Genomic DNA, 25,371 nt, shown 5'->3' with positions numbered 1-25,371 from the left:
GATAGAAAATTCGTGCAGATAGAACAGAGCACTAATTGCAGACACAGACATGTCATCAGGGTTCAGAGTTGGGCTAATTGCCAGCATACGTTGAACACATGATTCCTGATGCCTGGCACCCACTCTATAGAAAAAAAACACACATATCCACACAAATGACAAGAGGATGATCCCTAACGAGAGTAAACGAACAGCAGAGCAATAGAGGACGAATATTTGCTCAGCTCTCACACCCTACAAGAAAGGCAAAACTGCCTCTCAGAGATTAGAGATATGGCTCACTCTCCAAGCACAGTGCCATCTCACTAAAATTACCTTTAAATTACCTTTCTGCTGTAGTGCCTCCTCAGCAGCCCACATCACAGCACTCCTGGGGTGGGGGGGGACACAGCCTAACTGGCCCCATTTATATATTGGGCAGCAGGGCCCAGCTGCAGCCCATTGCTGAAGGTGGAGAGGGACAGGGCATGCAAATGGCTGCACAGCTGAAATCCTGCTACGGTCCTTTTTCAGCAAAAGCCTCTTTGCTAGTATTTGTAAATCGGGAGTTAATTCCAGGGGGAAATGTCTCCTAACAGGGGGCTGTAAGGGAAGGGCCAGGGATGTTCTCCAGGCTGGCTGTGGCTGCACAGCCTCTCCAGTGGCTTCCAGGTGCTGTGCCAGGGGGCCTGGGGCTCACAGCTGGACATTTCGGGTTACCTCTGCAAAGCTCTCAGACCGGTTTTCATGTGATTGCCAGTGGCAAAGCTGCTGGAAGGAGCGTGGGGTGATCGCAGTGTGTCAGGCACCAGCTTCACCCATGGCACCCATCGGTGATGCCCCAGGGAGCCCCTGGGCCCCACTCAGAGCCATGACAGCCCACACAATCCCCAGCTACATTGCCACATTGGGGGAGAAGATTAGAGCCATATGCCGCTGCAGATTGGCAGTGTTTTTATGTTTCTATCCCCACCGCAAGCAGGTTTTGCTCTGCCGAACACAGCCCCTCGGCAGTGCTGAAACCTGAGGTCCTTGAGCTGCAGAGTGGTGCAAACCACGGGGTAGTGTCCTTACATCACTGCTAGGGGAAAATCCCCCAGGGAACTTGCTCCTGCGGATGATGTTCATCTGCCAGTGGAAACAGGGATCGCAACCAAGGCTGAGTAAACCCCATCAAACAGCAAATCTGGGCAGTTTTCTGCTTTGGGGGCTTGGGAGACTAAGGGAAGGATTACAGGCCTGTTGCCGGATTAAGCTGCTGGCAGATGTGCTCTGGCACCAAAGCGGATTGCATCTGCTGCTTAGGAAAAGCAACAGGTCTTCAAAAGTGGGCAGCAGGGACCAGCAGCCTCTACCCAGAGCTCCTTCTGCTCCCCTAAAAGCCTTGATAAAAGCCAGGATTGTTGCTTTTTGGAAGCTTTCCATCATACGCTTCTCAGGCAAAGGGCTCCTGCTTTGCCGATCCATCAGCAGTTGGTAACTGGCTGCCCCCTCTGCTCCCCCCAGCCTCTCCCAGACGTGCTGGCCCCGCGTGGCAGGAGGAGGCTGCAGAGCTTTGCACCTTGGCGAGGGCACAGGCACGGCTGAGCACGAGGGAAGCCTTTGGGGAGAGTTTTGCTTTCACCCCACGCTGCTCTCTGTCTAATCCTGCCACCATCAACTAACTGCTCAAGACAAGCCAAGTGCTGAGGGCAAATGATCCTGACCTGCCTGCGCCTTTCTAAGGTTCTTTTAGTTTCAAAGAGCCATTTCCCAGCATCGCTATGACAGAATCAGAACAGTCCTAAGACTCCAGTAAGACAGGCAAAAGCCCCCAGTTATGCAATTCCCTTACTTAACCTCATTTTAATCCTAAGTTTCATGGTAGTCCTGAGAGCTTCCTCCTACAAAATTTGATCGCATTTTGCAGCTGAAGTCCCTCTGGCTGGCACAAATAACCCAGTGGCATTAGAGACGTAGCCACAGCTTGCTTTTGGTTAGTCAAGCAGCAAAGCAAAATGCAGGAGACCTTGTGCTTTTGGAAGTAGCCTCTGATTACTTAAGACACTGATCATCGGGTAAGAACACAGAAAAAGGAAGAATCATTCATTTTCCAATCAGAGTGAATCTTTTAAATGCATTGCGTCCCAAGGGCTGCAAAGCAACCAGGACCAAACAGGCTGTGGCAGCACCCAGGCGTGCTGTGGGATGGGCAGGAGTTTTGCCCCAGCATCAGGGTGCAGGTGTGTGCTAGGAGGCAGCACGGAGACGGCAGGTCCCTGGCCAGGAGGCTGGCCTGGCAGCGGTGTCACAGAGTTATTTAGGAAGGCAGTGTGAGCTCGCTGCCCCCATCATGCAGCCTGGCCCTCCCTGTGTCTCAGCCCACCTTTGGGATCGATGGTGCCCTGATTTTCGCAGCTTGTGCAGGCTCTGAATGGCAAACAGCACTGTCCTCCACGTCCCTATTGATTTCTCAGACTAGTATTGATCAGCCTGGTGACATATAGGTAATGTGTAATTAGTAAGTTACATAAAAATAGTACCAAGAGAGCGTATGGCCAAGCTGCCAGGGTACTTCAACCTTCCTAGCATCTCCAGGGTGGCAGCAAATAGGGGGGTCATGGCTGCCTGCTAATTGCTTAAAAACACCGTGAAGGTCCCCCCTTTCCTGCTGCCATCGCTACCACCCAAGGTGGTTTTGGAGCACTGCCTGATGGGGTCTGTGATGAGCGGGCCACTGGATGGAGGGGATGTGCCCACCAGTCCCAGAGCGCAAGCAGTGTCACGGCATGGCCCCCGCAGCACCTCTTTGAGGAGACATAAATGGAGCAAACAACTGTCCAAGGCAGTTGTCAGGTTGGGTCTGGGCAACCAAAGCTGTGACCAATGTTAAAATGCTCAGGGCTAAAAATGTCCAAAAAGAGAAAGGTCCAAGACCATACAGCCTTTCCCATCCTCCTTCCATGCAGCCCAAGCCAGAGCCAATGCAAATAGTTTCCTGATTATTTTTTTTTTGGCAGCAGTGGCAGAGGGGAGCAGCACCCTGCTGTCCAGGCACTGATTTGATTTAAAGTCACCCAAAATGTCTTTATCAGTCCCCTATCCCTGACATAAAAAGAGCATCTTGGCTTTTACCACAGAGCCCTGGCAACCCCTCTCCTTGAAGCAGTAGTGTCTTGCCAAGACCTAATGAGATGACCTTGCTGGCTGGCTGGGTCTGACCACCAGGGCACCATTTAAAAACTGGTGTCATAAAGCCGTTTCCAGCCATCCATAAAAGAGTTCCCCAGAACTGCAAGATTTGGCTAAGCAAGAGGAGAAGCACCAAAAATAAAGCAGAGTTCAGCCTTGTTGCAAGGTGTTTAGGCAAGCAAGTAAAAAGCAGCAGCTTCACACGTGAACCCAGCTCCTGTGTTCCAAGGGCACCTCTTCTGCTTCTCCCTTGTCTTTTGTTGGAAAGAGCAGTGCTCCCATCACAGCTGGAAGTAATTGCATGGTCCTTGTCACTGCACAGGTCCCCATTGCCAGCTTTACTTTCTCCCTTCCACATTTCACATTTTGTCCTTGCGATAGTGACAGTAAGCAACAACATCAAAAGCTCCGGTTCCTTCCCTGTGCAAGGCTTTTTCCCCCTGCTTTCTTTAATTACATTAACAACGTCAAAAAACTGCCTGTGGCACATTATTATTCAGCCAGTGAACTCTCACTAATTCCTGACACAACCAATAAATATCTGTGGGCAGGCACCCATGCCACTGCGCCAAGCACTGCCACTGGGGCGCTGGAGAGGAGCCTCCGCGGCAGCGCAGCCCACGCTTTGCTCCGCTCCGGCGCCGGCATTGCTCACGCCTGACTTACACCTTCTCATGTTTTGCTGATGCAGCCCTCTGATTTGCTGCATTTTTTGCCAAGTCGCTCTGGAATTCAGCTCAGTACAAGCAGGCTATAAAGCCCATGAACTTGCCTTGTTTGCCCAGGGTGAGGTCCCACATCTGTGCCGCCATCTCACTCACGTCCCCACCATCCTGGGCCGGCGGCTGGCATGTCCTGCAGCAGGGATAACACTGAGCCCTCTGGGGATACTGGGCACCAGCACCATAGGCCAGATGATGTTGTTCCACCAATCTCTGCATTTTTAAGAATGTGATGAACTTCCTTGTCAAAAAGAACAATTTATTTATTTTTTTAACTGGCTAACTTCCAGCTGTTGCCAACCAGGAGGATGTTGTGGGACAGCAAAATGATCTTGCCAGATCCTCAGACCGATGAGCAATGAAAGTGGGACCACAGACATTGACTTACGTTCAGTCTTTCACTGGAGAACATTTTCACTTGTGCTGCAGGAGAAATTTCTCCATGCTCACTTTGGTGTATACAGTTGAGTGGCAGATAGTGTTGGTTTGAGAGCCGCTCTGTGATTTTGCTTTCAAAACCTAAAATCTTCAGCACAGAGCCAGGCCATTAAACTTAGCAGTAAAAGGGAGAGTGTCTGGCAGCTTTCCTAATGGCCAGGCTCCCGGCCACAGGTTAAGTGTGGGCTCGTCTTCCCCCCCAAGATTTAAACACATTTCATACAAGGTGTAGAGCTGCTGAAGGAGAAGGGGCCAGATCCTGGCTGTGCTACAGAGCAGCTGAGCCCTACTCCGTCCTCAGCGAGGGAAGCTAGGGATTCACTTCCATCCGACATTTGGACAGTTTCTTTCCTCTGCTTAGATCTCAAACTCTGGTTTGGTTTTCTCCACAAACAGTTTTGCCATTTGGCGCCAAGATGCTCACGTGGTGCCTTCGGGCTGGGGACACAGCGGTAGCAGTGTGCCTGGGCTAGTGCCGGGAGCAGCATATTTCTCAGTAGCCTCATTTAAAGAATAAACCAGCCATATCCTTTCATTGGTTTCTTAGAGAGGGGCAATACATTTCCAGTGGCATCAGTGACAGAAGCAATATCCTTTCATTGCTATCATTGGAAAAGAGCAGTTTTATACTGTAAGAAAGAACAAGTTCACTTGTATGAGACATATTTTCTATTCCCTTAAACCTGGGGAAATCCTAGGGTTATTAATACGTGGTAGAATTGCTTCTCTTTCAGCAGTTCTCCTAGGGATTTGAGTTTAGACTAGTTATTGCACATGAATGCAGTAACTATACATAAAATGTATGGTTTGTAAATAATAACAGTGCTTTGTAATAAATGGGAACAACAAATAACCAGCTCCCCTGGGGCTCCCAAGCTGCTTCCCCCGAGGAAATACCAGCCAACCCCAAGGAGCCCAGCACTGTGCCAGGCCCCTTATTTCAGACAGGAAAATTCACGCTTCATTTTCCAAGGGAGTTTGCTTCCCTTTGCCTGTGCCTCTCCATTCAGCCGTTTGCTCTCAGAATTCTGATATTTTCAAGGTACCAGTGATGCTCAGGGAGCTCTCCAAGCCATGCCTTCCCAAGCAGGCTCATCGCATGAGTTTCTGGGAAGAGATGGCTTTGATTATGGTTTACATTTCATGGACATTAGCTGTGCTTGTTGGCTGTTCCTGGAAGGGTCCTTCCTCTGCAAGTGCAGGTTGCTGGTAGCACAACTGGGATGTGATAAACCAGATCCTGCAAAGCTTTGGAGCATCTATCATTTAACAGCTGTCATTACTGTCTGCACAGCCCACCTTTTGCATGCCCACAGTGTTGAGAAGGAGCACATCTTATCTCCCTGCTATGTGATTAGGTGTTTTGGCTGATGTTTCTTTTCATAAAGGGGTTGACTTTTCCCTTTTTTCCTCTGGCTTGGCTCACATTTGTATCTGTTGTTGCTGGGAAGATGGACACAGACCCTTGCAAACCACCTCAGGGCCACCTGAATGTGCAAATGTCCCTCACTGTGCAAATGGAGCTCCTAGCTGAATTTCATGCATCCTGAAGCAATTGTGTAGAAGTCGCATCATCTTTACTGACTCATCCATCTCGACTGAATGTATAGTGTAAAGCTGGGGAAAAAAAAAAAAGTCCCCATTCTCTCTGATGATAACAGGGAGCTGGGGACTGTCATGGGCAGTTTCCAGTTCAGTTTGCTCAGTAGAAGGATGCTTGCACTTTAGGGGGGCATTGTCAACCTAAACATCCAGCCCTCCCTTTCTGTCAGTGTTGGAAGTTCTTGGCCTTTTAGTATGATGTGCTAAACTGATAGTAGCAGCATGGAAGACAGTCTCTAGCCTTGGTGTCAGACATATATGTCTGGTGAGATCCTGGCTGTAATTTAACAGGCATCTGAACATGGGGACAGGGAGCTGTCAGTGCACAGAGAGGAGCAGCATATAGCTGTGACAGCAGCATGTACACTCATTTACCAGCAGCAACATGCTGCCCCAAACATGAAAGTTGATATCAGATTAGGTTGAAGCCCCCAAATGCCTTGAAATTTGTTTTCTTGAGATTAGATGAAGCTCATGCCATCTGTAGATCTGCCTGGGAAGTCATTACTAGACCTTGCACTCTTGGTGCACAGCAGAGAAGCGTTGGCTGGACTTGGTGAGCAAGGTGATAAATCTGGGCTGCAGCTGCTCACTGTCCTTTGTGTTGCAAATTGCCTAGGCAGTTAGAATTGGCTGTGTTAATGCATCAGCCAGTCCTGCTTTAAGAGAAGGCAAGCACAGAGATAGGATTTCTCTGAGAAAGGTGCCAGGAAGATCTGACAAACTTTCTGGTAGCTACAGCCCTGTCTGACCTGCACAGCACAGCCCCGGCTGCGTGGCTCAGACCCTTCGGTGGGACACAAGATGTTTCAGTCCTGCTTCGCTTGCTCTGGATGAATGCTTGGCTTCAGCATCCCAAGTAACTGCTCTATGATCTGGGTGAGCTGGGAAGCCAGCCCTGAGAGCGGATGTGTGAGTGGTGGCTCTGGGCCAGTTGCAGCTTCCTTTTTGCACAGTCTGATAATGCAGTTTGGTCTGGCAGAGGTCTCCATCCACGTGTGGGCACGTAGCACAGCTCCCAAGTGAGCACTGTTCAGAAATGTTTTGCTCTGCTTTCTAGTCTGAGTCTATGCTGAGTTGTATTTCCTTACTGGTAAGGAACAGATCTGCTAGGAGGAGAAATTTACCCTGCAAGGAGTGTAAACACAGATGGAAACATGGTGAAGCCCTTTTCAAAGTCAAGGGAATAAATCTGCTTAAATATTGAACATCTGGGGCAGTGAGAGAGCAGGTGGAGAACTGACCCAAGAAAGGGCAGCGGTGCTAAAGGAAGGTTGTCTGTGGAGAGGGCACAAACTGTAGGATAGCGGAAGTGTCTGTAGTAGGAAAATTACCACAAAGAGCAGCAGAAAGCTCCAGCGAGGTTACTGCTTTTGATCTTTTAAAGACTCCTTGATTTTTTTGAGGCCTGCATCCCAGGCACTTTAGATGGAGCAAGTTGGCAGGCTTTTCCACTGAACTAATCTCATCTGACCTTTCTATGGCAGCACACAAGGGATGCAACCCTGCATTTCCTCCAGATGCTGGGATAAGCAGGATTTTGCTCCTAGTTAGGCAGCCATCACTGTGCTGCAGAAACCGCTCTGTGCATTGCCCTGGAGGGGCAGGACTGGCACATTTATGCCACTGAGGATCAGCCTCATGCTGATGGTTTGGCCTTGTTCTGTCTTTGATTTTCACCTGCCACTCTGAAAGTTCTAACTGGAGAGCCAGGCTCTGAGTAGCCATCAGGGAGGGGAGGACTGACCATGCTGGTCAGCTCTTCTGTTCCCAACCAGAGCATTTGCTACGCTCTGCAAGAAGAGTACTCTTGAGCAGGGGTTTGGGAACTGCAGCTGGCCCAGGGGCTGCACAGGAGACACTAGCAGGAGCTGGCCCTTACTGGTAGCTGAGAAAATGTTAAATTGTGTTCTTCTCCCAGCCATGACCTTGGCGGAGGCACAGCCCTGGCTGCTGAAGCCCATAAAATGAACAGCCCCTGTTGCCTCCTGATAGGGGTGTAAAAATATAATTACTTGAAGAGTGACTTACGATTCAGTGAAACAAGGACCTTCTCCTTTTTGATTGAATTACGCAGCGGTATTCCTAGAAGACTGGAAGCAGATGGCGAGCTCTGGCCAGGCATTTAACAGCCTGAGTTACTGCTGTGTAGAGGGGATGGAGCCGAGCATGGCTGCAACGTGCTGCTCCTATATTACCACTTGCTTTGGGCCACCATCATGGTGCATTCCCTAAGAAGAGAGAGGCTGGAGGATGGGGCAGGATAGTTTGCAGCAGTGGATGGAGATGTGCAGTGTGTCCAGTAGCAAAATACTTGTTTTGCAGCAGTGGCATACAGCTCAAGTAGCAACAAAGGGAGGCAAAAATTGTCTTTCTGTAAACCCAAGCTGAGTGCTGCTGTGGTTCCAGGTAGGCACATCTTGAGTGTGTCAATAAAATCAATCCAACTATTAGCAGCTTGTTGTGTTATCAGCTGTGGACAGCGGTGTGTGTTAGGCAGCCGCAGCCGTGCAGTCTGCATTTTACGAGGCAACCTGCTCATACCACTGCTGGGGTTGCAGCGATTATCACATCCTCTCACAGCTGGGGCATACTACAGCTTTTATGAGCTCCCCTAAATCAAAGGCCCTGTCTTTTTACAGCCAAATTAACAACTCTCTTTTTTTTTTTTTTTTTTTAATGGCTTAACAGCCAGCTGACTACCAGGTGAGATGCAAATCTTGTTGTTGAGTTGCGCCTACCACATTGTCTTTTTGATTATTTTTATTGAATAAGCAAATGTTCTTTTGGAGCTCTGAAGCCCTTATGAGGGAGACTCATTTTCTGCTGCTGTGATCTCTTTGTTGCAGGTGGGTGATGTATGAAAAGGAATTGCAAATAGCTGTTTACAGCAAGCAAAGTCACGGAACAGCCCACTTTAATTTCTGCTATCTGTCGGAAACCGTTGTTGGTGATGGTCAAAATTAATTAAGCAGGAAGGAAGAGAGCTGGGAGGCACTGTGCATCCAGTTCTGACATTGAAATATTAATGGTGAGCTAATCAAGAAAGAGTATCTATGAATAGCTAATCAGCTTACAGTTTGCATTTTTAGTGATGCAGTGAACTTCCGGGCAACGGCCCTTTGCAGGAGAGTCAGCGCGGAGGCGGGCTGCCTGCTGCCTGATCGCTCAATTTGGAAATAAACAAAGAGCTCGTGCCTGTGTTGGGGCTGAGGCATGTTTGCCTTTTGCATCTCGCAGCGCTGCTGCTGCTGGATGCTGCCAATTGGCGGTGGCCTGTATCCCTCCCACTGTCGCCTGTGGCAGCCAGGTCAGAGGGTCCAGCCAGAGTGACCCTGGTGCTGCGTTCCTTCCTCCCAAGTGTCAGAGGGCTCAGCTCCTCCAGGACAGAGCTGCAGCATCTGTCCACCAACAGGTCCTGTGCAAATGCTCAAAACATGCCTTGAATGTGGGAGCTTGTCCTCTCCTTCCATGCCCAGCACTGGGTACCCCATGGGAGGCAGCAGCCGGTGTTCCTGTGTCTCCTGCCGATGTGTGACTGGCATTGCTAAGGCGAGTTTCCAGGCTGTTCTGGGGGATACAGAAGGTGATGACTGCGAGGAAAATTATGAGGAAACGATCCCATGACAAAGCTGGGCTGATTCCAAAGTCACAAAAGTAAATGTCACCTTTGGGTGCCAGAAGGAGTCAAGCAGCATTTCTCCCTTTGACGTCAGCATAATGAGGACTGTGGCTTTAGAGATTTGTATTGCTGTGTTTCTGCAAACAGTTCCCTCCCCTAACCTCTTGGAAATTGGATTTCGTGGGGCTGAGCAGTTTGTGTGCAGAAGATAGCAGCGGGACTGATAAGCAGAAACCTGTTTACACACTCATAGCTAATGCTGCAATTGGGCAGGAAACTGCCTGGATTTGTTTTTTTTTTGATTTTTTTTAAACACTCAATCAAATGTAATCCTTGTGGCTGAATGTCTCATTGCTGCTTAACAGGGGGAAATATGAACTGGGCAGTTTTAATGGGTAACAAATATGGAATTGGCTTCACATGAAGCAAAAGGACAAAGGCAGTAACTAAATGTTAAATGATAATAAGGGAGAATCAAGTGGTGATTGGTAAGGAATAGCTTATCTATGCTCTCCCATGCGAGGCTGTATTTCACATGTTGCCAAGTTAGCAGGAACGACCCAAAATGCAGAAATGAGAGAGTCCTGACATGTCACTCTCGCAGCAGAGGGGATGTTCTGGGAAAGGAAAATGGAAAGATGATGGTGTCAGTTAAGAACAGCACGAACGTCTCAGGGATGTCCAGGGGCACGGTGGAGCCCAGTGGTTGTGTCTGGCTCCCGTGTCCCACGGGAGGTGAGGAACCCCCTTTGCTGCAGGAAGGCAGGTGCCACAATGCCCAGCTACAGCTCCCAGGGGCTGGCGGTGGAGTGAGCAGCAGGGTTTTCTCCAGGAGGAGCACTCTGACACACGCTTCTCTGTTGCTCCAGTGTAACCCAAATCTGTCAGCCTTTAGCGCTTGCTGTGAAGGTCATCTGCGAGCAAGACTAATTATTTCAAGCAAAGCAGCAGGTTAATGCTACTAACCTGCTCCCAGGAACCAAGCTCTGCCCTGTGCCTTGACTGTGTAGCTGCACATGAGCTACAGGGAATTACAGATGCATGAAGGTGTACATTAAGCCCACAGATCTAAACAGATCCTACTGGTATGTACCTTAAGCACAGAGGGAAACATTTTTCATAGCTGATTCATTCAGTTGTCATGAAAATGCTGTTTCCAGCTGAAAAGTAGTAGTATCTTTTATTTCTGCTGCTTAATTTTCTTTAATCTGCTCTTGACATTTATTGAAAGGAGTGTTTTGCGCACATCAAAGCCAAAGGTTTCAAAACACCACAAGAAAGAAAAAAATAAGGTCTGCTCAGGGGAGGATATGCTAGCAAACATGAGATGAAAGGCTCGGGTTTCTACAAGGAGGGTCTGTGCAAAACAAGAGGTCATGCTGATCCGTGGTCTGAGGGTGCTTTGTTGGCACCTCTGACACTACCTGCAAGTGCTGGGTTTTGTATGTTGTGACACGCTCAGTAACATAAGCAAGGCTGTCCTTACTAGGAACAGATTTAAAAGTACAGGATGCCTTGATAACTTGACTCTTCAGGAGCCTCTTCATGTGGGCAAAGAGTTTCCCGTGACTCTGCCCGGCACTGTCCCAACTCGCTTTGCCCAGAGGCAGAGCTGCTGGCCCCAGGAGCAGCACAAAGCTCCCAGGGCTGCGGGTGAAGCTGAGCCATGCTTTGCATGCACTCTCCATAAGCGAGTGTCACAAGATTAAATGAGCACTTGAGAAGCTGAACAAGCTGCTGAAAACAAACCCAGTGGTGGGGCTGACCCTGCAGGACACCTCCCAATGTATTGAATGGTCCTGAATGCTAAAACTGAAGGAGAAGTATAAAAGATCCCTAGAAAACTTCTGGTTTTGGTTCATTTTACACAGGTAGAGGTAACAAGATGACACAGGTTAATGTATAGCTCAGTTGTATGCTGATTGCAAAGTACACATTTCCATCCACAAGTCATTAGTAAATTACTTTCCCACCACTTCTCTTGGCATGTAAAAGAAATTTCTCTCTCTCTGACATTTAAAAAAAATCCTAATAAGTTATACACTCCATGACTTTATAGCATTTTTAATATTTAAAAGAAGGCTAGAATCTATAACCTCAACCTTTAACAAATGTACAATAATGTGATAACAAATTTGCCTCGAACAGCTGCTATCTTGGTACCAACTGGCATGAAGGAGGGAAGTAATTGGCTTGTTTTCAGATAATTACCATAATTGTAGTGACACCATTTGGATCACATCTAACTGTGTTCCTGCTGCAAGTTGGATAATTTAATAATTGGCAGAATTTAGACTGACAGTAAAGGTAAAGTCAGCGTATGGTGGGGAAATTGGCGCACACATCCCTGCGTTGCTAGTGCAGGCTCTGCTGCTCTTGCTATGAAATTTTTATTTTTTTTATTTTTAGATCTTGCTGCTTTTCTTAAACCCTGTGACCAGCTCATGTCTTTGTTCCTTTTCTGATGCTTGACCCGATGAGACCATGTTTTACACCTTTTGATTTGAGATAAATCACTTGGGTTCAGCCCTACCCAAATTATTATTTTCTCCATGCACTGAGTATTTTTAGCTGTCCTAGTTCTGCTGGGGGCCTGTCAGAGCTCTGCTCTGAAAGTGGATTAAACTGTAGTCACGTGCTTACAGGCAGCAGCCAAATGCCTTTCCTGGAGGTTGAACCCCGAACCTGTGGAGCAGCGCTTGTTTCCCTGGCCCAGGCAGCGGCTGTGGTGGGCTGCAGAGCATGCCGGACCCAGCACGACGCACTGGAGGGAACTTGTTCCCCTTGCGCCTTCTTGTGCTTGCTGCTTGTGGCCAGTGTGAAGGGGACTTTGCATCTCCTGTGACTCCAGTCCTGAGAGCTGCCCTGTCACTCTCAGGAGCAGGGGGACTGAAAGGTAAGGCTGAGAGATGGCTGCGGCTACTGGGGAAAAGACAGAAAGGTTTTATCAGAGATCAACTGGGTGCTTTTGCCAGGGAGTTGCAAAATGTAGCAGAGCACTGAGCTGCTGCCCTGCAGGGTTTGTGTGGCTACTGAGAACTCTCCTGCAGCACCTGCCTTGCTTTGCATATGTCCATGGCCTTGCTCACCACCAATTCCACTTTGCAGAGCAGAGGTTAAGACACCCAACAGCAACACTAATAGTGCCTGAGAGGTGTCTCTGGAGTTTTTCTAGGCCCCAAACAAGAGATACTCTTTAGGCACATCTGCTTATTTTGCTTCATGTCCCTGCGGCTCTTTGTGGCTCTTGTGCTTTCCCCAGTCTGAACCCAGACACCCTTGTCAAACAACAGAGAGGTCGAGGAGGCTGCACCAGATTTGCAGGGTGAGCGGAATTAATGCCCATTGCCAGGGGCAAAACAGAGTTCACATCTTTCCACCTGCACCAGTTGCTGGCAGGGCCGTGCTCTGCCACAGCTTGGGCTGAACCAGGACCTCCAGCCCATCCCAGCCAGCAGGTGAGGTGCCTGCTGATGCAGGAGCTGTAGGTCTGCGACGCAGCCCGTGCCTGGGGGATGCCCAGCTCATCACACGCTGGGGAGGACTTTGGCACAGAGCAGGCAAAGCGCTCATCTCTAATAAACCCATCTGCCGAGATGAGGTTGCCAGCTCTGTCCCAGCCTCCGGTGTCTGGGCACACGTGCAACAATCACACAGAGCGAAGGGGAGGGGGGTGACTAAAGCAGCAAATCTTCTCTGTTTCCCTGGCTCAGGGAGGTGGTCTCTGGTGTGGCTGTTGGAAGGAGCAGGAGTGCGTGCTGGACCGGGTTTGTGATGCGGGGGCTACATGCCTGGGAGCGGCTGGCTGATCCCACACATCCCATCTCCCTACCCCTCGCACAGAAACTGCAGGGTAACCATTTCCTCACTGCATTCCCTCCCCCTCTGTGATTTATTGCTGCCAGGAGGCTGTGCATGTGGAGGTGGCATAAATCTCACCTAAAAGAGAGGGAGAAGGAGGAAATTTGCATTCACTCCCTTGCTGGCATATTGAATGCAGCTTTCCAGTTCACTGCTGAAACCCTGAGCGGGTCCTGGGCAGGAGGCCCAGGCACTTCCCTCAGGATTAAACACGGTCAGTGCCGGGGCTCCCTGCCCCACCAGGGGAGGTTCCCACAGCCAGCAAGGAGCAACTGCCCCCACTCAGCCCAATTATACCTACATTAATTTCAATCTGCTCGTATTTATATTCCACAGCATCACCCTACCTAATTTGGTGATGTTTGCAGGCTTTGAGCATTCACTGTGCTCCCCTCTACCAACCACTACAAGCCCTTTAAATAGCTTTTTCCTCACTCGTGGCTGCCCATCCCCCTAGTCACTTCTGCTGTGTTTCTCCCACCACTCTCCCAGTTGCTCGCATCCTTCTCCCTTTGTGCAATGCCTCCAAAGCACTCCCTGGGCTGACAGTCAGTGTGCTGCAGTTAAAATCCTGTGAGCTGCTACTGGCGAGCAGATTGAAGGAAATAACTGGGGAGATTATAGAGAGACCATGGTCACACTGCTGCAGTTGGTCTGGATGTCCTGTCATGAGCAGCCTGTCTGGAGCAAGAGGCTTTCAAATAATAGAACATGAGCAAAGAGGGAACAGTGGCAATTATTGTCGCTGGGATTACGTTTTCACTGGAAGTCCATCAGTGTTTTCATGTGTCAAGAGTAAACTGGCGACAAAGCAAACCAAGAAATGTAAGAAAGGAAGGAGGAAGAAAGGTAGATACAAGGCATTAATCAGCAGCAAAAGTTGAAGGGAGTCTGCTCACCTCCGCTTCTGCATGGGCTGACAGCTGTAAATAGCATACTGAAGCAATGGAGGAAGTAAAAAATTAATTACAGTTCTGAGACCCAATCCCACTTCCAGCCACAGACAGCATTTATTAAGATCTCACTGAGGCAGGAAAGATTGAACAAGGGACTCAGGGGACTATGAAGGAGAAAAGAATTAATCAGTTTGTCTCAGGAGACTGGAGAAGTCAGATTAAATAAAAACTAGAGTGAAATGAAGGGGGGAAAAAGGTAGTTGGGAACCTGGACCTATTTGAAGTCTGCTCTGGAGGCAGTCTGGGAGGAGTCCTAGGAGTCCTTCACTATGGAAGCTGGGAAGCTTTGGGGATAAAGGCTAAAAATATACCTATTCAGGGACTCAAGGCAAAGAAATCACATATTTAGGGCTCTTGCATCTTTTGCTTGTCAGAAGACCACACAAGGCAGCCCCAGCTCTCCCACCTCTGATCCTTGCTCCAGTGCATCATAAGATGCCTGGCTCCCCCACACCCTAATGCCACTGGGACCTGAAGGCCATTCCCCTACCTGCGTGAAATTCCCTGGAAGTGGGGGATCAGGAGGGAAAGCAGGAAGGGGAGCTGAACCCGGGTAGATGTCCAAACCCCATATGTCCCACAACCAATGCTCTAAAAGGAAAATCTTTGTCCATGCCTGTTGTCAGCTCAGTGTTTTCCATCACAATAACATTCAATTATTTCTCTTCTGAAGTGTACAACATTTTCTTCCCTCTTTTGTGTAGCTGCTTTTCTGCCTGTCCCCCTGGGAAAGGTCACCAGGCTTCCAGGTTCCTGCTGGGTAATGAGCTGTGACAAATACTGCCGATAGTGACCAGTGCTGAGGTTGGAGTTTTAGTGGGTGTTGAACACCAATGTCACGGGGAGGGGGCCTGTCTCTGACCTGCAAATGGGCATCCCATTGCTGAGCTCCCTCCCCTCTGCTCAGCTCAGTGGCAGAAACTTCATGGAAGCCAGATGAGATACTTTTGTATTCTCCCCCCTTGAAAATCCCAAGCCTGATAGAGAGCCATAAATAAAAACCTCTTGTGTAATCAAGCAGTGAATGAGGGAACACATTTTTTCCTCCTGAAGTTTTTGTCTACAGGAAAGCATTCCTATTTTTCTGGTATATCCATATCTGATATATGTTCTTCAGAGAGAGTCCTTATGGAAATGCAAAGTGCATATCCCAGAGGACTGTTTCTTCAAACCCAAAGGGCATTGATTCAGAAGACAGGCACCAAAGACCTCCTTGGTTATTGGCTGTTACTTTTAACACCTTCCTGATAAAACTACTGTCTAGAAAGTTTATGACTTTATCATTTCTTTAGCAGAAGGCTGCTTGAAGCATGGCTCTGTGCCTTTTTTTTTTTTTAGTAAGTTTCCAAGTTACTGGTAGTAGTAAAGCACAAAACTTAGCAGGTTGCAATGAAAAGAGGCTATCTTAACAGCTGCATTGGGTAATATCCTTAGGATATTAGAAAGCTTCACAGCAGGATGTTTTATTTTTGTATTATGCCAAAGAGCAGTCAAAGAAAAGGTATATTCTGCTGATTCTGTAGTGGTATTTCCTAGCAAAACCACTAAATACTGTTTGGTATGTTAGCTGGAGCTTAATATGTGAGAACAGTGGTGGGGAGGGATGTGCACAGCAAATTTTTATCCTGGACCTTCAAAACCAGGACTACCTATAAAGATACATCTCATCTATCTGCCAGTGAAATAGGATGTTTTTCAGCATTTTTTCAGTGTATTTATTTGTCCAGTCCAGTTTTAAATATATCAGTATATCAAAGGACAAAGTATTTTTCACAAGGTGAGGCCAAGATGGAATAAACACCACACTAAAACCTGTACGAAATGTGGGGACGCTAGAGACTTTATGAGGGAAAGTCCAATGAACTTCTGCATTATGATTTTCATCACGAAAATCACTGAAAATAATAAATCATATTGTGTGCCTCTCATATTTTGGGTATTTCAAGCAAGAAAGATAGGGAACAGCAGCTATTAATTAAGAAAACGAGACTGCCTTCTCTGTACAGGCAGGAACAAGTTTAACAAATTGTTTAAGGTCACTAACTCATCTCATGGATGCAAAATAATGAAAGCAACCAAAAGACATTTTGACAAGATGTGAATCACTATATTATGGCTAATAGTTTTTGAAACCTGGCACCTGAATGCAGCATATGCATCTTAGTGCACATAATGCATCTCTGCCATCTCAGCTCCCTGGTGCCCAACAGTGGCACAGCCTAACTGACCCTCCTCAGCCTGACTGGGCCCTAGCACCTGGCAAAGTGGTGTCAGCCCCTTCCCCTCAAGGCAGATTTGACCTCAGTTTTAAGGTGAATGAACCACCAAGCTGCAGCTGCAGGCAAGACTTCAAGGGAAAAAAAAAAAAGAAAAAAAAGTATGTTTTCCAACACAGGCATTATTTTTTCCAAACAGGAACCAGAACTGAAATACGAAACCAGAGCAGAAACATGTTTTTCTCCTTCAGAAAACTAGTGAAAAGAATGCTAGCTTGGGGTTACGGATAAGACAGGACATTGTTTATATTCTATTTACCCCTAGATTGGAGGTAGAACCTGAAAGCCAGAGCAGAAACAGCCTCCCTGAGCCATCTCTGCCTCCTATGGGCCAGAGAGGCCCCCGTTTCAAGGACACGGAGCCAATTGCACCCATCCGGTTTTTCTGCAGTTGCTGCTGTCCGGTGATGCTTCACACATAAACCAAGATGTCCACGGCCATTAGCCAACCAAGAAAAGTCAAAAATCTTCCCATCACTTTCCAGGCATGTTTTTCACCCATGATGGTGAAAGATCCAAGGCATGCCAATGTCCCTAGAGTTTGACGGATCCCAAAATTAGAACAGCATACCCAGGCAGGCTCAGAAGTCTAGCTAGGCTCATTACTTTAATGAAACGCTAATTGCTGCTTCTGCAGTCTAAAAACGTGCCTTTGGTCCACAGCAGTTTCAGCTAGGCAGTGCTAATTGCCAAAGCTAACTATCTTGCTGTTGCTCCTAGATACTGGTTCGGGTTAGGTCTACAAACACCAAGAACAGCAGCCAAACTGCCACAGCCTAGCTGGCGTGAGCTGCGTGAGGCTGCGGCTCTGCACGGGGCCAACTGAAGGCATCACCCTGCTCTCAGTGCTGTTTGTGCACAGCTCGGCAGGGGACAGGGGCTGCGTCCCAAGCCAAAGCCACCCACTCGGCAGGACAGGACCAAGGAGGTGACAGATTTCTAGACGAGAGACCCCACTGCAAGTCTTCTTGCATAAGTTTTAGGATTTCCCTTTTGAGGGAAAAAATGCTGAAAAAAACATTGGATTTCCTCATTTCCATAGGTGTAGGTTTTATTAATCTCTTTAAAGAGCTGTTCTAAAAGGGCCTGAAACTTCTTCTGTGTTGTAGTTAGTGCAAAGCAAGAAGTAAACAGAAAATTTAGCGTTTACCTCCAGAGAAAGAAGCTTCAAACACCCTTTTGGTTGAACCTCACGTCTGTTTTCATCTATAAAATTCCCACCTGAAAAGGGGCGTTAAATCAGTTAAACTACCAGAAATTTCTAGTACCTTTCTGAAAAACAAGGCTACTGTTAGGATGAAGCATTTGCTGGTTAGAGCAGCCCCAGCAGCCTGGTGTAATTGCTCCAAAGGGGTTACACTTGGCCAGGCACCTTGGAAACCACTGCTTTGGGAATGGAGGCAGAAACAGCCCTGAATTGGCAGCTGTGCCGCTGCTGCAAAAAACAGCCCCAAAAAATTCACCAAAACACTGTCAGCTCAGAGCTGATAGCTGGACAGGAGCGACCCAGAAAAGCCATGAAGAATATTTGTCATGGGCTTGGCCAGGCTGCCTTACTGCTCTCTTCCATGGGGCAGGAGAGTAGCAAAACAAATAGGGCAATGCTATAGGGTATTGTTCTGGAGAGGACCTTCCAGCATCCTGCTTAGGGAGCATGCGGGAAAATAGATTTTTATCTCAGATCCAATTAACAGCTGAGTTACGGGACTCGAGTGAAATAAAGGGCAGTGAGTCTCCAAGTCTCTATTTACATGATTTATTAGAATATGGTTGTCTGCAGGAACAGGAGGCAGCCGTTACGCTTAATTTATGAGGACACAAGGGGGAAAAGGCTCAGCTACCAAGCTGTTGAGGGGTTCCTACCCCAGCAGCACAAAAAACTCTCCTCCTGCAACAAAGGCACGAAACCCTCCTCGCACAACCGGCACTGGCTGCTCACAGGACTAAGCAGCAACATCAGCTGTGGTTTGCCAGCCAGGCTTGGCAGACCGGCAGGTGGAAACGCACCGTTCATTTCCTCTGACTAGTTTTAAGGTTTGTGCAGAGGGAAGAGCCAAAGCTTGGAGATCGAAAGGAAAAAGATAGCTGAATTCCCAGTCTTTCAGCTGAACTGCCAGCAAGGGGCAATGCACATAGTGGGAGTTTTCACAGCAAGCGTGAAGATGGTGAAACATGAGTCCTCTCATCTCTCTCTCTCTCTCTGAAACTTCTCATTTTAAGCATCTTCCAGGCCAGAAAAGGATATCTGAGCTGTCAGCCTTGGAAGAGCTCCACCATTTGATGTTTGTGTTTGTAGAAGAAGCACAGAAGGATTTTCAGTGACAGATGAAATCTGCAGTCCTTCTAACACACCAGTTAAAGTGATTTTGCCTCTTGAAAGCCAAACTATAAGGTTTCTATCAAAGAGATGTTTGATACCAGGAAACTAAGTATTGTGAGAAAAATAAGGCACCCATAGTTTTCTCACATTGCAATCAGTATTCGTATAAAATAGCTGCCTTCTCTGTCTTGCATAGCAATGCACAGTGATCAGACCAGCTGCTGTTTAATTTTTTTTTTTTTAAAGAAGCTGCTGATGTACAATAGTAGGGAAATACAACCACGGATAATGTAACTGTCTACAATTGGCTGTTCTCAAGAACAGCATGAAGTTATTTTGCTTTTTTGTTGTTGTTGTTACACTTCAGTGCGGTTCTGAATGTCTATTAAGAAGAGAGGCTCTGATGCCCTGTTGTATCACTATTGCAAAATTGGATGCTCCAGAGAGAAGGAGCCTAATTAGGTTTATTATTTATTGTTAGAACAGCCTTGGATTTGGCAAATCCCCTCCCAGCAAGACTGTGTTCAGTTCTAGCATATGTTGTTTGGATCCATAATATGAACTTAAAAGCTAAAAGTACTTTTTTCTAATGGGTAGATGTGAGCCTTCTTCCAAATATCTACAGGAGGTGGAAGACTCTCCCAGGGGGGTTGCCTTTTTCTGTTAAGTGTTTCTCTAATGGGTTCAGTGAGAAGCAATACTGACACAGAGCAGAAGGATCCCAAATCAGCATTACAGTCGCAGTTTAAAGCCTCTGCTCCCAACCACCTTCTCAGCCTCTCTGTACACCTTATTCACTCAGTCTGATCTCTCATTAGAAAAGCAGCGGCCTCCCTTGCTTCTTTCCAAAAGCCGACTTAGATAACATTTTTTAATGTTCATAACTACAGTTTAAATATAATTTACAGAGTAAGAGGCATCCAATAGAAATGAAGAAATTAGGTTGCTACATTTAGTTTTCTCCTGCCAGTTAGGGAGCCAAGGATGCTGTCAGGCTGCTTGTAAAGTGAACTTCAAGTGAGACCAAGTTTAACTGAGTCATTTGTGCACCTTGCTACCTAAAATGCAGCCATACGAGCATCTCCAAGCTTTGGTGTTCCTGAATGACTGTTAACGCAGCTCAGAGGCACCCGAAACACAATGCAACAAGAAAAATGAGCCGTATGGGGAGTTCTAGGCAATTGCTCTTGCTGCCAAAGATGTGATTTCTCATGTCCCAATTTAGCGAGCACAAGAGAAATGGCAGAAAGCGTGGCTTTAAATGAAAGGCAAGAAAAACGTTACATAAATGCATCAGTAGCTAAGTCTTTGCCACAGAAAGCTGCTGCAATATTTTTCTACCAATATTTCATCCAGTTCCTAGGTCTAAGACAATAAACTCTACTGTTCATAATAAGCACGCTTATTTTAATAAGGGATCTGCTTCTGATGGAGCTTTGGTATAGACCCCACTTACAATTCCACTATGCTGAAGTAGTACACACTTATTTTTACTTTTGAGAAAGTGGCAGCACACAGTGCTAACCCCCCAAAAAAGCAGAAATGGGTACGGTTGCCTCTTTCAGGAATGGTAATGCTGCAGTTTCACTAGAAATCAGAAGAGAGAATTAAGCCTCTCAGGAACATAGGGCTGTATTTGGAATTAAACCCAGGTCTCCTGAGCCACAGGCAATGCTATGCCAACCACTCCATATTAGAAAGGGTCATTTTCTCATTTCCCTCATCCAGATTCATAACAGCAAGGGAGATGATGCCTGCAAATTTAGCTAAAAGCTTCCAATGACATTCCCAGGAGCACCAGTTCAATGGCTGTTGCACACAGGTGCCAAAAAAGCGTGATTGGAAATACAGAATGTTTTCAGAGTACAGGACAGAAAGCAATTTGTTTTAATACCTCCACAGCCCTCTCCCCTTCACTGGCCCTTTCAGTGGAGATCCCGTAGGCTTTGGTGGACCCAGATGGGAAGCTGCTCTCCAAATATCCTACCCTGCTCCCTGGAGAGGAGAACTGATGCTGTTCTAAATGAGGGCTGGGCAAGGAGCTCCCCTTCTATCCTACCTGAACAATTCTGCCAGCAAGGAAGCATTAGGAGCAAAATAGCTCCTCTGGTGCCTTTTCAAGGTCTTTATTTGGTCACAGAAACCACTTTATCATATCGCTTCAGGACAAAGTCAGTATTCAATCCAGAGTGAGTTCTAGAAGAGTCGGTGCAACACGTCAGGGTTTCAATTTTATCAAGTTATTCAAAGTTTGGCAGCTGAGGAGTGACTGTGAACAAACAGCAATTAGCACTGTTTTTTATTTACTATCCCTGAGTGTCCAGGATTGCACAGCCCACAGCAGAAGGGAGAAATAGAAAGGCACAGCTTAGATTTAGCCAATAGCAAGAACATAGAGCATTTCCTACGACCTCCCTCCCATCAAAGTCACTGTGAGCTCCGATAGGTGCTGCTAAGAATGTAAGCTCTTAGTTTGAGAACAGAAATTAAATCCTTAGCAAGAGCAAGCCCAAGGCACCCGAGTGCCACCTATGAGGCAGCAGAGAACCTGGCTCAGCTCTCCCAAGCAGCTTAAGCTACCACACAGTTAGTGCCAGGGCAGCTCTGGCTGACTTGTCCAAGGGGCAGGTACCATGACTCAGATGACAAGCAGTACCACGACCTGGGATTGCTTGATGACTTGCGATCATCTCTCCATGCTTATACAGCCACACACAGCTTTGAGAACCCACAGCAGCTCCTCTCCCTGACTTAGCACCTCTCCTCCCCTGCCCCAGCACTCACAGCTTGCTCCTGGGGTGCTCTAAGGGGTACTTGTAAGACCCCCAGCTCAATTCTTCATCAAGCTCCCCCCACCCCGCCAATAAACTCATTTTTAAAAATTGTGTCAGCTGCGAGGATGCAGATGGTCGCATTTGCATCAAACAACTTTTAAATTATCATTCAAATTAAATTAAATTGAAATGCAATGAGCTGTTCCTGTAGATCTAGGCACACAAAGACGAGTTAATGAAGGTCACGTTTGTAACCAGTGAAGAACATTTAAACTGTATCATGCCTTGCATGGAATGCCATTAGAATAACATGCCTTTCTAAATAAGGATAAATTACTCTTGAAGGCCTTGTGCAGGATTGCTCCCCACCCCCAGGAAAGGCTGGTCTTTGGGAACTTTGTGGTTAAAACAGGGAGGAGTTGTGCTGGGTCCAGCAGAGCACCAGCAAAACTTGTTGGCCTTGTGGTGCAAGGCCTCTAGCATCAATTTGGGCTGTGCAGATCCTGCCTACTCTCCTCCTTGCCTGAATGCAAAACCAGGCAAGCCTGGAAAGCCCTGCATAACGTGGCTGAGAGGCACGTCTTCAAACAAGAGAGCTGTAGTTTTGCAAATATGCGCCCTGCATGCCTCTGGTTGTAATTGACTCATTTACACACACAAAACTGTGTCTTTTGCCTTGTGCTGTGTTTGTAGTCATCTTTGACAAACTGCCCTGTAATGGCTTTTGTGACATCCGTCATCTTCACAGCTCTGTGTTGTCACAACGATGTCATACAAATTAACCATACCATTTCCATGTGCTGAGATGAAAAATGAAACCCATTCGGCCTGCAAGTGGCAGAGCCCACGCTGCCTCCCTGCTGAGGCTTCCCATGGGCCAGCTGCTGCTCTGGCACCAGGTCTGGCCCCAACAAGACAGTGTGCAAGTGCAGGAACTGGCCGCTGACCGAGTGACCCAAGTCCAGGCAACCACCGAGCCATAACCAGAGTAACCCAACGTGAAGCACAAATTTTTAGGCACTGCTCTTTCCCTCTCCTTTGCATGATACTGCACCTCACCTACAGCTGCTGTGAACCACGTTACACATTTCTTCCTGAGAAATGAACTATCATTTAGTATAAGGAAATAAATAGCAAAATTACATACCAAATGCTTCTTAGCAACAAAGCTCTTGTTTTCACACATTGTCTGTTCCATACTCAGGTGTGAAGTCAGAAGCTCAGAGATCAGAGAAACCTGTGAAACGGAGAGTAATAATTGGCAAGATTTTTGGCATCTGGCGACAGTTCTTGCAAGCAAAGGCTTAAGAGCTGCAGGTTTGCTTCAGTGATAGCCTGTTCTCTCACAGGAAAAAATTAAACACCTGCCATCAAAAGGGGACTAATATACTTGCTTTAATTAGTCACTGAGTTTTAGTATATCCAACAACACGGTTGCTTGAAAATGACTGGGTGCATCCAAAATCTTGGAAAGCAAATGTTACAAAATCTGCCCAGCACAAATGGGGCCATGTTTCTGATGTATTATTACTAAAGCAGTCAAATCACAGCTGAATACACTTGATAATCCCTTGCAACAAGAAGCACCAGGTTCAGTTACTGAGCTGAGGACACTGGATAAGTGAGTTAACCCCATCCTCAAAGTGTGCTGCTGGGAGGTGGTGATGCACACTCTGAGAAGAGCATTGCTCAGATTTTTTCTTAAACACTGATAATGGTTCTAGATCTGAGGAAAGCCCTTTTGACCTCAGTGAGTGATGGCTGAATTTGTATCAGCACAATTGAGAACAAACTCTGTACCTGAGTGTTCTACTTGGAGAAAGCTTTTGTGTGATGGCATCTGAGAAACTGCAACAACTGGAATTAAAGTATTTTACATATCCATTCATAAGACACAGCCCATAAATAATAGTAGGAAAACAAAATGTCAGCCAAACTGATCAAAAAACAAGTTTGAAAACTGCCTTACAAATGAAAGGCACAGTAGTAGCTTAGTGGTGAATGGTGATTTACTTTCTGATTTGTAAACCATTTTACTTATCAATAGTTGAAGTTAAAAGATTATGCAAAAATAACAAAGTCAAAAATATGTGACTAGAAGGAATATATTATTGCTGCTGCCTGTCTGGATTCAACAAAGGAATTTTAGCCTTTGTCTTGTTTTTGATCACTGCAGGACAACTCCCCATCTAAAAACACAGTTGCCGTCTAGGCATGGGAGCAGACTTTTAGCCTCAGTTTCTGCACCCCCTCTTCACCAGCTCTAGGGGATTGAGTTAAATGGCCCCGATTAAGGAGGTCATCGGCTTCATGGGGTTTACGGGTGCAGCAGTACGTGACAAGCTTATGGTGCGGACACGGCTCAGTTACTAACCCCTGAAAATTCAATGACTTCTCAGAGAAGCCAAAGACTTTGAGTCCTGCCATTTTCTCTTGCACAGCATCAAAGTGTTGCAAATAGGAGCCTTTGCACTGTCAGTTCACTTTTTCCTAGGAATCTCTATGGGAAAGAAATTTTTCCTCTTTAACTGTTCCATTAGAAACTGCTGATGCAGAATCCATCAAACCCATTAAAAGTCCATTAAGTCTGCAAGGCTGCTTTTTGTTTTCCTGTACTGTCTAAAGAATTTGGAAGGCTACAAGCCGTATGTTGCCTGTGGCAGATTAACCCGCGCTGGCTGGATATGGCTTATGGCTGCAATATCCTATATGCAATATGGACATGTGGTTTTGAAAGCTGAGAGGATACAAGGCACTATTACTATACCAGGATTGCTAGGCCAGTGCCTTTGAATTATGTTACAGAAAAATGACAGCAGTGTATGACAGACAACAAATGAAGGCCAAGACATATAGCCCAAAATACACCATGCCACTGTGCATCAGAACAACTTTGAATCTGAGGCATTTGCTCTTTAGTCAGCTGTGAACTGTTCACTCTTCCCTGTCTTCAACAAAGGACACAAATTATAACCATGCATATAATAAAATAAGTTGAAGATCAATGGTACTGAGTATGACAACTATCATGTATCTTAGCCTGAATGAAAAACCACATAGGATGAATGTCCCAGAGCATTTTATGAACTTGTATTAACGCATCAATTTCAAGAAATATGCAAAGGCTAATTTCAGGTAACACCAGGAAATAGCTATTTCTAAAATAAACCAAAGCACAGAGATCCTGTGCAACCTAGAATGGCCAGGGGCTTTTGGCAGAGCAGACTTTGGCTAGGACACAGGAATAATCTTTGTAAGCCAGTGTCACACCGTATGAAAGGTCTAAGCCACGGTTATCCCAGCAAGCACTATGCAGTGATGATACTTTGATGAAACCTCATAGCAGCCTGTTGTGACCTGGTGATGTTGAATAAACATGCAGCAACTCAGCCACTTGCAGTAGCACGCAGACACACCTGGTAGAGCGCAGAGGTCAGACACCAAGTGTGTGAGATGCTTGTCTAGCTTGTTACGGCCTCCTGGGAAATGTGTTTGGGTTTGGTTAACTTGACTTTTAAATGCAGGCATCCTATGGAAGGAAACTTCCGTGAATGACAAGTCTGATGTAGTTAGACAAAACCTGCATTTTGAAACGCAGAACTCCAAATGTGATTAAAATGCAGGTTTTCCAATGTATATTTCATTAAGGC

The 25,371-nt window shown here is 46.8% G+C and overlaps 2 protein-coding genes across 4 annotated transcripts in view; one reads left to right on the top strand and one right to left on the bottom strand.

The window, feature by feature from the left end:
- Positions 1–25,371, bottom strand: part of SPATA22 (spermatogenesis associated 22) — a 65,440-nt gene that overhangs the window by 7,027 nt on the left and 33,042 nt on the right. For 2 of the 3 annotated variants that reach the window (XR_005814036.1, XR_005814034.1), the window contains exon 10: positions 22,869–22,958. The gene's annotated coding sequence lies outside the window, so the exon portion shown is untranslated. Of the gene's footprint in view, positions 1–7,767; positions 9,483–22,868; positions 22,959–25,371 lie in introns of those variants that run through there. The other variant, XR_005814035.1, reaches the window with a different exon arrangement.
- The window catches only part of TMEM211 (transmembrane protein 211), a 61,297-nt gene that overhangs the window by 13,517 nt on the left and 22,409 nt on the right, over positions 1–25,371 (top strand). The gene's annotated exons all lie outside the window — the stretch shown is intronic.

Source organism: Cygnus olor, chromosome 20, assembly GCF_009769625.2.
Source record: "Cygnus olor isolate bCygOlo1 chromosome 20, bCygOlo1.pri.v2, whole genome shotgun sequence".
Taxonomy (NCBI): domain Eukaryota; kingdom Metazoa; phylum Chordata; class Aves; order Anseriformes; family Anatidae; genus Cygnus; species Cygnus olor.
The sequence above is the reverse complement of the archived record's forward strand: the minus strand, read 5'-3'. Positions and strand labels throughout refer to the sequence as shown.